The sequence below is a fragment of the Pan paniscus genome, chromosome 17, assembly GCF_029289425.2.
Source record: "Pan paniscus chromosome 17, NHGRI_mPanPan1-v2.0_pri, whole genome shotgun sequence".
Taxonomy (NCBI): domain Eukaryota; kingdom Metazoa; phylum Chordata; class Mammalia; order Primates; family Hominidae; genus Pan; species Pan paniscus.
In genome coordinates this window covers 81,372,938-81,386,498 of record NC_073266.2, presented here as the reverse complement: position 1 = coordinate 81,386,498, position 13,561 = coordinate 81,372,938, and positions in this window count along the sequence as shown.

Genomic DNA, 13,561 nt, shown 5'->3' with positions numbered 1-13,561 from the left:
GATCATCTCCTAGAGTTACAAATGTTTGAACACTCTTAACTCCATGACAAATTCCTGTTTTCCTGGACTTGAGCACATAAAATCCATTTGAAACATTTTTTGGAAGACTTCAGCATCCATAAAGAACCTTTGGTCATCACATTTCCTAATGAAGAGTCATGACCCCGTGGGCCTTATCTCTGACTCATACTGAAATCACATTGCGTGGTTTTTGATATGGCATCATAATGTTGAAGTAAGATCCTGTTTCTTCTTCTCAATGTGGAAAGATAAGCACAAATCCTGCATGTCCAAAATTTCTTATATAGTTGTTTAAAATATAATCATGCTTATGAGTTCCAGTACCTCTGATTAAAATAATGAAGTAGGAGAGATTTGAAAAAAGTCATACACCATATATATATATATATATATAGAAAACTAAAGCATTGTTATTATAAATGAAATAATGCAGGTGAAATGTTAGGCAGAATGTGTAATCAGAATAAGCACTTGATATTATTATTATTATAGAGGTATTGTTGATAATTACCTACACGTGAGTGTTAAACTGAAATCTGATAATAGCCGTGTAATCTTAGGTAGGTCGCTTAACTTCTTCGGACTTCCCCTTCTTTACATGGTAATGCCCCCATTATAATGTCTTTCAATGTACATTATCTTATTTAATCATTTCAACAATTGTTTGAATAAGATAAATGTTGTACAGCTGAAGAAGCAGACATGTAGAGTGGTCAAGGGAGTTGCCTCATTATTAATGAATTGTGACAGAGTATATTCGACCCAGATGTTTTAGGCCAATGCTCTTTCCACTGATAATACCTTGCTTGCTCATTCCAATTTTACTATGTGTGATTCCATTTCTGTGATTGCTTAAGGAGCTGTTAGAACCTCAAAGACAGAGATAATCGCTCTTCCTGATTTTGATTTTGATCTTGATTTCCCCAGGGCCTAGCGTTGTCATTAGAAAATGGTAAGTCCTCAAGAAATTTGCCAAATTGAATCTTCTCTTAGTTACGCTGCCTCTGATCAGACATTATCTGACATCCCACCCCTACTTGTGCCTGGGTTTTGCCCGAGATTGGGTGCTGCCAGAAAGTGGAGTTAAGTCTTTGATTGGTATCTCAGTAAATCTCATATACAGGAAGGAGGAACTAGAAAGAGGATAAGATTATAAATGTTAAAGAAGTAGTAGTCAATCATTTTGAGTGAGACAGTGGATATTTGGTAATATTTTATGGGTGGTGCAGTGATGTTTTGCACGTAGACAAAATTATTAAATGATCTCATTTTATCATGGTCCCAGAGTAAACTTGTCTGAGGTTTGCAATTTGTCTGAGGATGGTATTTCGTTTATGTGGCTTATGTCTTCTAGGTAAGTACCATGATCTAACTGTGTCAGTCCAGCTTACAAATATCAGCAGATGCTGCTCTTTTTTTTTTTTTTTTCTCAACTGACAAACAGCATTTTGTTTCTGGAGCAACGAACTTCACATGCATTCAAGAATTGCGTAATGTGCTCAAAAGGTTACAAAAGATGATATCTCATCTTCTTTTGTTAACAAGCAGACTTGTTTAATTAATTTCTATTAAGGAAAGGGTCAACTCCAAGTATTACTATATTTGGTTGGTTGGTTGGTTGGTTGGTTGGTTGGTTGGTTAGACGGGAGGAAGATGATCATATTTAATACATGAGTTTTGTTCTACACTGTTATTGTTGCAATTTGTCTTTAAATTTTAATTAAAACCAGACATGCATATTATTTTTCTTCTCATTTCTCGCTCCTTTAAAAAGACAAATTTTAAAACTACTTCAGCTAATTTTTTTTTCTTTTTTGGTATTTAACTCTATATCTCTAAAGAACATGATTATATTGCTACTTCTTAAAGAGCTCTAGGCATTGACTGTTTCTCATACACATGTGAACGTTTCCCATCCTGTCATATTTCAAATATACCTGTAGTAATGCCAAACTTCGATCAATATTTTCAGTTTACATTATCATGATTATGTACATGGAATTCACTATTGGGCCATATTCTATAATTTTACTTTCTGCACATTTTGTTTTCCTAGCATTATCTCAGATTTTTAAAAAATTTGTTTACTGTTATATATACTTATCACCAACTTGACCACAAAGCCTCTCCTAGCTGGACAAGCATTATTTTAATGCATTCAAACACTTGAAATATCTAATCAATTTCATTTTCTTAAAATAATCACACTCAGAGCCTCTGACGGGCTCCAGACTGAAGGGGGTTGCTCTTTAGGCCCCTGAAGGTCTGACTGCTAAAGAAAACGCAGAATCCTGAGGTGGATCCCTTTACCTGTCTCTTGGGTCGGCTTCTCTTTTCCCTACATCTTTTTATCATCCTCTTCATGGTTCCCTGACTCATTTTTAAGCAGCACATGCTCCAGGAGCTACTTGAGAAAAAAAAAAAAAAGGCATGGGGAGAAAGCTTTCTGAGATCATAAATGTCTGAAAATGCTTCATCTCTCTCTTTCACCAAATTGGTAATTTGGTGATGTATAGAATCCTAGATTTAAAAATATTATTGCTCCAAATTTGAAGACCTTTACCATCATACTCTAGCCTCTAGTCTTGCTGTTAGAAGTCCAATGTCATCTTAATTTCTGATCTTTGATATGTGACTTACTTTTGGTCTCTGAAAGCTTACAAACCCTCTGTCTCCAACGTCCTGAAATTTCACAGTGATGTGCCTTGGGGTGGGCTTACATTTATCCACTTTATTGGCACTTAGTAAGACCTTTTAGCCTGGAAGCTTGTGTCATTTAGTCTCAGGGAACTTTCTTGAATTATTTCCTTTTGTCTTTTTAATTTTCTTATGTTTCTAATATACTATTTAATGCATAGAAGGGACTATTTCTATTAACTTCCATTTACTATGGATTTCTCCCAAAGAAAGAAATCAGCCTTTCCATCCTTACCTGAAGTAAACACTCTTCTGAATTTATATTCATTATTCTCTAGTTTTATTTTTATATCTTTATCCATGAAAGTATGCCCAGATAGTATATTGTTTAGTATTGTTTGTGTGTAAACTTTATAAAAATTGACATTACCTTATAAATATTCTAGAGAGGGTGCCAGCCAACTTGTTTGGTAAAAGGGTCAGATAGTAAATATCTTAGTCTTTGTTGCCACCACTTATGCCTGCCTTGTGATAGGCAAGCAGACATGAACAAGTTGGTATAGCTGTGTTCTAACTCAATTTCACCTACAAAATACTTGTGGTGGGCCATATGCTATAGGATACGGACTCCTCTAGAGAAACTCTGAACATGCGCATGGGAAATGCAAGAGTTTCTCTAGTGTATATAGAAAAGAATGCCAAATTATTTACTAAAATGTTACAAGTCCTCTAGAGAATTCTACATTATATTTTCAAAATTCAGCCAGTTGTTTCTTGTAGGTATATTTCATTTTTTCATTACTACTCCATTGAAATAATTAAAGTATCATAATTTATTCATTTTTTCCTGTCAATACATATTTAGGCTGTTTCTAGTTATTGTTTTCTGATATGCTTTTTAAAATATATATTCCCATCAACAATATACAAAGACATTTCTAATACACACCTCTCCAGCACTTAATTTTGTCAAATGTCTTAATTTTTGACAAGCCATTATAGTATGTATAAGGTGGCATGTCCTGATTTGCAATTTTCAGAATGCTGAAGAGATTGAACAGCTCTTAATATTTCATAATATCATGATGATGCATATTTCCTATTCTGTGAAATTTTTACTTAAAATTTTTGGAGAAGATTTGAAAGGTTTTTTTTGTTGTTATTTGTCTTTTTATTGACTTATGGGACTTCTTTATATGTACTGGATATTTAAGCTTTGCTAGCTATATAGGTTGCAAAAATATTCTAATTTGCCATTTTTAACCTTCATTTAAGATGACTTTTGATGCTGTCACATTCTTCTTGCTTAGCATTTTATGTCTTTAAAAAAAAGTCTTCTTGGCCAGGTGTGGTGGCTCACACCTGTAGCAAAATCCTAGCAATTTGGGAGATCAAGGCTGGTGGATCACTTGAGGTCACAGGATTCGAGACAAGCCTGGCCAACGTGGTGAAACCTTTTCTTTACTAAAAATACAAAAGTTAGAGCGTGGTGGCAGGCGTCTGTAATCCAAGCTACTTGGGAGGCTGAGGTGGAAGAATCACTCGAACCCGGCAGGCAGAGTTTGCAATGAGTTGACAATGGGACACTGGACTCCAGCCTGGGCAACAGAGACAGACTCCATCTTAAAAAAAAAAAAAAAAAAAAAAAAAAACTTTTCTATCCCAAACTCAGAAAAACATTTTGTATTAAGTTACAAAACTTTTGCCTCTAAAGAGGACTAGGGATGCTTATCAATTATAGACTGGGTAAAGAAAATTTGGTTTATATATATATACCATGGAATACAATGCAGCCATAAAAAAGAATGAGATCATGTCTTTTGTGGGGACATGGATGGAGCTGGAGGCCATTATCCTTAGCAAACTAACACAGAAACAGAAAACCAGATACTTCATATTCTCACTTACATGTGGGAATTAAATGATGAGATCACATGGACACATAGAAGGGAACAACACGTTGGAGCCTCTCAGAGGGTGGAAGGTGGGAGGAGGTAGAGGGTCAGAAAAAATAACTAATAGGTACTAGGCTTCATACCTGGGTGATGAAATAATCTGTACGACAAACCCCCATGACACAAGTTTGCCTGTGTAACACACCTGCACTTGTATCCCTGAAGTTAAAAGTTAAAACAATTTTAAAAAATTAAATTTAAAATAGAGGATGAGGGATACTTGAAAAAATTATAAATTCTAGGTCTGGGGTAAGCATTATAGAAGATGAGTTGGGATCATTCTGTCAAACCAGAAAGCAAACAGGCCATTGAAGGCAACTAAAATCTTGTCAAAAGGACCTAGGAGCCAATTGAAAAAGTTCCCAGTGGCCAAAATTGAGGAACTTTGAGCATGAAAGACAATAATAACCGTAGTGAATTTTAAAATTTTAAATATATTACAGTCCATGACTTAAAAATGATACTTACAGGGGAAAAATATAAAACTCCATTAGTCAAATTCAGACGATACTATAGACCAGATTATTATTCTGGAAACCGGTAAATGATATAAATTATTAAAATATTCATCGCACTTTTCCTTGAGGAGGAAGAGTTTTTCTTCCTAGAAATATAACTAGTAAATGAAGAAGAATTGAGAAAATTAAACCATCACTATTTTGCAATTTGTAATAAAGTAAAGGGTCTACATCATACCTTCAATTATTGCGAAGTCCATTAGGTTAAAAGGCTAAAAAGAAATTTCATAATGTCAGGTTGACCACACATGATTTCAATGTTGAATCTTAATATCACAAAAGGAAAGCCAACCAGATATTAATGTCTCAAATTGGACATGTATAATCCCCCTCCCCGATGAAGTATTTTTGACCAAAAAAAGAAAGAAAGGGAGGAAGGAATTTAAGAAAGGAAGGAAGGAGGGAAGGAGAAAAGGAGGGAGGGAAGAAGGGAGGGAGGGAGGGAGGAGATCTGAATCTAATTAAGTCTTTTCCTCACTGCTAGTTTATAGGAAATGCAAGGGAAGAGAGGAATATGTTAAATAACACCACAAGGATGGAATCAACAAAACAATGGAAATTTGTGGGAAAATATTTAGGACAAACTATTCATTTTCTTCAAAAAACTATATTGAAAGGACAAAATGAAGGGGGAAATATCTAGATCAAAATAAATAAAACCTATATCAAAAATGCAATTTGTGGATCTTATTTGGATTCTGATTTGAATAAACCAACTACAAAAAGACATAATTAAAAATCAAGTGGACAAATTTGAACAATGGCTTTTTGATACTATAGATTGTTTTTTAGTTACAATAAAGAATTTGTGTTATAATTTTAAAGAGTCCTTGCATTTAGTGAGATGTATTGAAATATTTGTGGATAAAATGAAGTGATTCCTAGGATTTGCTTCAAAATAATCAAAGTTGAGGGAGAAAGAAAGCAGTTGTATAGGTAAAACAAGAGAGGTTATGGGGTAATAATTACTGAAGTTAGTTAAGGAGTACCTTGAGGTTAATTAAACTATTATCTCTTCTTTTGTCTCCATTTGGAAGTTTCCATAATAAAAAGTAAAAAATAGCTATCCATTAATAAAATAAAATGTCATTTTCAATCACTCCATGGTCTAATGGGAGTCCGTTGGCAGAGGATGAGTGGTCTGCTCCATGCGTTCATTCAGGTCCCCAAGTATATTATTTTGTGTTACCCAACAAAAGAGCCCAAGACAAAGCTGTCATTCTAATGGTTATTTTAGATTCCAATTCCACAGTGTCAAGAGTGAAAGAAGAACAGAAGTGGTGCCAAAGAAGGAAAACTGATATCAAGTGGTTCCTTACCTAGGTGACTACTGCTTGAAAAACCAGCCAAATGTTCACACACACAGGACATCTTAGAGAAGCAGCATGGGAATAGAGAACCCTGGAGGAGTCTTTTACATAAAAAGAAGAGAAGACTTTATCTACAGGTTTATTCTAGTGTCCTGCCCCTCACTGGTCCATATTTGTTGTGTGGAACACTAACTCTTCCACCCTTCTAGTCTGTGTTTCCTAGCTCCTCTGGCAGCTCCTTGGAGAAACATCTTCAACCTAAAAAAAATTTTGATGTCATACTTCCATTTTATACATGCTCCTTAAATGCTTCTGCAGTCTACTCATTTTAGAATGGGACACCAGAAAGGCAAATTGGCAGTTCTGCTTGGAAGGGAACCTAGGAAGAAGGGAGAAAAGTCTTGAATGTAGAATGATCTAGCTGGGCTGTTTCTTTGGGAAATCCCCATTGTTCTTATTTTTGGATCTCTGAGAAGGTTATTCCAATCTTGTCCCTGGAGAATGATGGCTGCCAGATTTCTGGAGCCCAGTAAGGCCTATGTAAGAATTCAGAATTTAAACTTTTACTTACTCCTCCTTTTTCAGTATGGCAACCCTGATCCCATCTCTGTCTGTTGCACTGCAATCTGGAGTGTCACCCTCTATTTAACTCTCCCTGGAGAATCAAGCTCCATCACCTGCCTTCCTGCAGGGGAAGGTCGCTAAGCTGACTGTGTGGAGTGTGCGACGGGATCTGACAGTCCAACTGCTTCTCCAAAAGAATGCCAATTTTTTGTTTTTAGCTTGTTTTCAACCCTTCATTCCTGAGGTACTTGATACTGATTCTTCAGTTTTAAAAATATTCCATGGGTAAATTGAATTTATTTTCTACTTTCCAAATAGCTTCCTTTCTAGCATCAAACTTTTTTGGTTCTACCATTCATAATAACCAATCTACAGCATTCAAAAAGGAATGACTGTTGTATACTCTTCAATTCCCTTTATCTTCCTAGGTTAATGCTTTAAAACAACAGTAGCAACAATAAGAAAACTTTGCTAATTATTCTCTCGTTTTAGAAGGGACCTGAGGTTAAATGAGTGTCTTTAATTTGCCATCTTTAGCCAGATGTTTCCCTAAGTTCCTTGTAGTAGCCCTCCCATGACAATGATATCCCAGTTGACTGACCCCCATTGTGACTAATAGGAATTTCCAACATTGTGGAAGAGACATTGTAATATTTGGGGGGCCTTTTTGTGGCTACCATATTTTACCACAGTCCCTTCTTGTATGAGTTGTGTCATGACTCTTTAATGATGCATATCTAAGTCAAGTGATTTACTTGTGACTTTCCAAAATGTTTTTCAAGCTTAAATTGTAGGGTCAGCTCTAATTCTTGCCTTATTTTATATTTGCTCTTTCCTGCACCCACACCCAAACCCCTACTCCTCAGCCTCTCTCCACAAAGCCCCACAACACTCATCACCTCCAAAAGATATCGGTTCCAAGTGAACAAAAGAAGACCGCAAAGTCTTGGAACCTGGGACCTGCAAACCTGGAACAATTGCACTGAGTAGGAAAGCGGGCACAACCCTGCTTTCAGCTGGGAATGCTTTCTCTTCCTCCTGGTTTCATCTGCTACGCCAAGGAATCTTTGGACTGAGAACTTTCTCAGGCCACCACATTGCAACTCTGGCTTGGAAGCTTATTCTTCCTGCAGTGCAAAAAGTCAGCAAATTGGCCGGGCGCGGTGGCTCGCGCCTGTAATCCCAGCACTTTTGGAGGCTGAGGTGGGCAAATCACCTGAGATCGGGAGTTCGCGATCAGCCTGATCAACATGGAGAAACCCCATCTCTACTAAAAATACAAAAATTAGCCAGGTGTGGTGGCACATGCCTGTAATCCCAGCTACTTGGGAGGCTGAGGCAGGAGAATCGCTTGAACACAGGAGGCGGAGGTTGTGGTGAGCTGAGATCGCGTCATTGCACTCAAGCCTGGGCACCAAGAGAGAAACTCTGTCTCAAAAAAAAAAAAAAAAAAATCAGCAAATTATGTTTTCTAATACTCTGGGACTGAGCTTCTTAAAAATTAATGTGCATACAAATGTTGGGGAGATCTTATTAATATGAGATTCTGATGAACCAGGTCTTTCATGAGACCTGAGATTCTGCATTTTTGTTGTTGTTGTTGTTGTTGTTGTTTTTGTTGTTTTGAGAGAGTCTTGTTCTGTCGCCCAGACGGGAGTGCAGTGGCATGATCTCAGCTCACTGCAACCTCCACCCCTCCAGGTTCAAACGATTCTCCTTCCTCAGCTTCCTGAGTAGCTGGGACCACAGGTGTGCACCCCCACACCTGGCTAATTTTTGTATTTTTAGTAGAGATGAGGTTTCACAGTGTTGGCCAGGCTGATCTTGAACTCCTGACCTCAAGTGATCTGCCCTCCTCGGCTTCCCAAAGTGCTGGGATTACAAGCGTAAGCTACTGTGCCCAGCCAGATTCTGCATTTCTAACAAGCTCCTGGATGGTGATAGATCACCATTCGGCCAGATGCTGCTGGTCTGAGGATCACACTTTGAGTAGCAAGTCTCTACCGTCTGTGTGTGTGTGTGTGTGTGTGTTCTTTCTCTTCATCCTATCTACAACTTTCCACACTGTCAGGGTATAGTGGACACTGTTGGTGCCTTGTCTATGTGCCTCTGCTTTGTTGCTGTCTTGCACCTGCAACATTCAGCATATTTCCATTGGGTGCTAGAGCCATGTCTCTGGTATGTGAGTTGGAAGTGCCGGGTGTATTACGTCTCCCATGGTAAGCCCATAGCCAATAGTTGACTGGTGTGGGAATTCACAACCCCAACTCTTTTATTCTGGTATGGTACAAAATCTCAAAGATATTACCCCCTAGAGCTCTCAGAGGGATCAGTCCAAGTCTGAGACTTCACCCAAAATCACCCTCATTCGACTTCATTTCCTTTCCTGTGCTGCTTCCTTTACACCCTTTCTGGTTTCTTCTGGGGGCACTTCCTTCATTAAGAACTTCTACATGAATCCTGGGCTTAAGCTGGCTTTCAGGAGAATTCAACCTAAAACAGACAGCCTCCTCCTAAGTTGTTTTTGGATCTAAAGGAACCTAACGAGAGTGACTCTCGCAGAAAAATTATAAATTAAGTGACTGCATACTGATGTTTCCCAGCACCCAGTGAGTGCCCTGACACACAGTAAGTGATTCATCAACTTAGGCTGAATCATTGATTGCATGAATGAATCAAATTTCTTGATAGAGTTGACTTAAAACCTTACCTGACTTTCTGATTATGGGGCTAGAGCAATACCTGAGCCCTCATCATACCTAAATACCAGGCTGGACAGGGCTGGCTCCTTTGCTCCCTTACCTCAAAACCACCCAAATGCTATTTTCGGATCTCTAGGTGGAATAGAAGGTTCAGTAACAAATGTCCCCACTCCTCCTCCTTTAACCATAGGATCTGTGCTCAAGGCATCAACTGCTGGCCCCCCAACTCCTTCCCTTTGGCTTGCCCTCTACCTTCTGGGAAAGAGCAGCAGAGCGTCAATAATTGCCACATCAAAACAGAGCTGCTGACCCAGGACTCCTCTTTAATACTGTATCCTTCTAACCTTGGGGAAAGACCGGAAGCTCATTCCACACGCAAACCACATTTCCTGCCTATTTGTCATGACAGCACATCACGCGACTGCTGTGTCATGTGGCAAAATGGCAGTGCACGCATTCTTGCAACATTTTTGGAATGCAGGCCCAGCAAGTACACATGTGGGAAGCCTCATCATTCTAAGAACAATGCGTTTACACAGGGCATTTCGAAAAAAACATTTACAAAATCTTATTTTTTATGGTTTCCTCCAAATGATTGCAAAGTTTAAGAAGAAATGGAAGGGAAAGTGAATGTGCACTGTGGTGCATACGGACAATACAAAATAACAGAATTATAGATGCAGTTGATATTGGACACACACAAATATAAACTATAAAAAGGGAAAACAAAAGTTTTGCTCAGGTCGCAACTTCCAATCCCAAGGAGAGGTTTGAGGCATCTTATTTTGGCTTTCAAAGGAGTTAAATTAATGACAAAGTATGTTTGGCTAAAACTGTTTTCTATCCACTTGGGTGGCAAGGGAGTTTCTATTTTACACCTTGCGTTGCTGTCTGCCTCTGCTGATTCTGCAGTTTCCTTTTGTTTCCTAGTTTCTTGTAGCATTGGCCCATTCTAGTTCATTTCTGCTTATTGTTTCAGGCTTTATTTATTTATTTATTATTTATTTTGCTGGAGCCTGTCTCTGTCACCCAGGCTGGAGTGAGATGGTGCGATCTCATCTCACTGCAACCTCCGCCTCCCAGGTTCAAGCAATTCTCCTGCCTCAGACTCCTGAGCAGCTGGGACTACAGGTGCACTACAGCCCACAACAGCCCGGCTAATTTTTGTATTTTTTTTTAGTAGAGACGGGGTTTCACCATGTTGGCTAGGCTGGTTTGAACTCCTGACCACAAGTGATCCGCCCGCTTTGGCATCCTAAAGGGCTGGGATTACAGGCGTGAGCCACCATACCCAGCCTGCTTCAGGCTTTTATAATAGATTATGAAACCTTGTTGTGTAGAAGTGAAAACTGACACTCTTCCTTGCTTCTAATATAACAAAGCACTTTGAGTATGGGAAAAAAATTGCATCTTGGGATCATTAATAACATGGTTATTACATCTGGCTATAGTTTCACTCTCAAATAATAAAAACCTCGAATAAACCTGGTCTCCCTAATTAGTCACATCCGAAGCTATGGCATGACCCTTATGAATACAACACAAGTACGTGAAATTCATTGCTTTCTCCACTATCGGTGGATTAATGTAAATTTGGAAATCTTGGTAATTTTGCACATAGTTTTCTTCTGAGGTTACCTGTTCTTTCCTTTTCTAAAGGTTTCTGTCTCTGGATCTTTCTTTGATATCTATTTCCCAAGAGATGAAGCTATCTGAGTTCTACTGCTAACCCCAACGGAAACATGCAGGTTACAATGCACCTTGTCTGGAGAGTCCAGCAAACCAGAAATAATCGAAAAGCAATTCCAATCTTTGCTTCCATCTCTTGGAAGAAAGAGGGTTTCCAGTTGAGGCCTCCATGACACCACGTCAAAAATCCCTTTGCAACTCTTTTCCAATTCTATCAACAACAGCCCTGTGCCTGGACCTTTGCCTCTCCCTCTTGCCTTTGTTCTTCGATGTCTCTCTCTGCTCCCTACTCTCACACGCCCTCTCAGACACCTAAACCCCTAGCTTTACAAAAATTCCTCAGGCCTCTTCCTTTTCCTCCTTTTTATTAGCTCTTAATTAGATCTGTTAACTTATCCTCTGGGTTATACACATTACTCAGTTTCTCCTGCCTAGAAACTCATCCATGAAGCAAGAAACCTCCCCCACATAATAGAAGCAAAGAGAATAGAGAGAGGCAGACCTGTGGTGGAGATTGTGAACACTAATTCATTAACTTAATTTAATGTGTTCATTTAACTCAATGAAAAGCCGTTCATAATTTTTAATTCAATTTAAAACGAAGATTTACATTATATTAATTAAAAAGTAGTATGTTATTTTCATAAAACTCACACATGAGCACAAACAGCTATGCAAAATATTTGCCTCTCCCAATTCCCTACCCCACCCAGTTACTCTCAGCTTGTTTCAACACATTTCTAGCTTTCTGACTCCCAGTTTCTGGTTTCATGTCCCAGGTTTAATGATTGCTTTTGAGATCCTTTGGCTATGACAATTCTAAAATTTCTCTTTCTGTTTCTTTTTTTCTCTTTTTGATAAAGACTTTTCCATCTAGCTTTTAGTTTGTCTTGCTTCTTTGTTTTGATATTACCATTGCCTGGGATGAGAACTTCACAAAACCCCTCACCACATACACTTGCTTCCCTCACCCCAAATTTAAACAGATAGTGGTATACCTGTCTGACTTGTTCACTACACTATAATTCTACAGTGGAAGTTAAATCAAGTTTCTCTCTGCTTTGAGCAATGTAAGTATTCTGCAGATGTTGGCTGAATTAAATGTAATGGAATTATCTTTCACAGTATGAAATTGACCTCCCCACCTACTCAATGCCATCCTCATCGTTCTCCGCACCTTCACTGTGAACTCTGCAGGATTCATTCCAGCTCTTCCTTCCTCCTGCCTCCCCTCCACAGCCCTCTTCTATCAATGCTGGGCTGAGGTAACCACCTACTTCGCACGCCCTTATTTTTGTACTTATATGTAGACAGTGTGTTTAATAGTGAAAAGAACACAAGCTTTGAGTCGATTCATAAAATCATAGTGATGAATAACATTCTACGTGCATAATGACAATTCTGAAATGGCACATTACCATATGCATTCATGGTACTAAGCAATTTAGCTATATTATCTAATTTAATTTGTATGATAACCATATGTATTAGTACTATGATTGCCCCATTTCATAGAGGAGAAAAACAGAGCTTAAAGATAGTAGAGCACTTGCTCAAGGTTGCACAGCTAGTTAGTCAGGATGTCAAGGCCCCATTCTTATCAACTGTATCTTAACAAAATCCCAATCAACTTTTAACGTCTACTCCAACTTACCTGGATAACTTTGGACAATTTATTAAGCTCTCTCATATCTTTATATGTAAAATGGGCTTTAATATGATCTATCGTTTAGTTTTTGTGTGAAATTAAATGCAATAATACACAAAGCATTTATTCATATTTAGTATTGGACACATGGAAATGGCTCCATAAATGCAGTCATATCCCTATTTTCCCCATCATCATCATAATTTATGAGATTAATTAAACTTTTAAGTGACCATCTGCCTGTTTATTTTAATCTCCTAAAAAGATTGTTAATTTTGTATTTATCTCTGTATTTTTAGTGTACTTGAAACATTGTAGGTACCCCAAAAATGGATTCCTGATTAAACAATTGACTAAGTTGCAATAGTCAGAACTAGTAAAGTTTTCAGTTTACAAGTGGTAGGATTATATATCCTATTGAAAGTGTATAGTAGTGGGAAAGCATTTTCCTTCCTGCATTATATTCTAAAGAGTGGGTTTATTATGGTTTGCATAAAGTCACTTTTTAAAGTAGGCA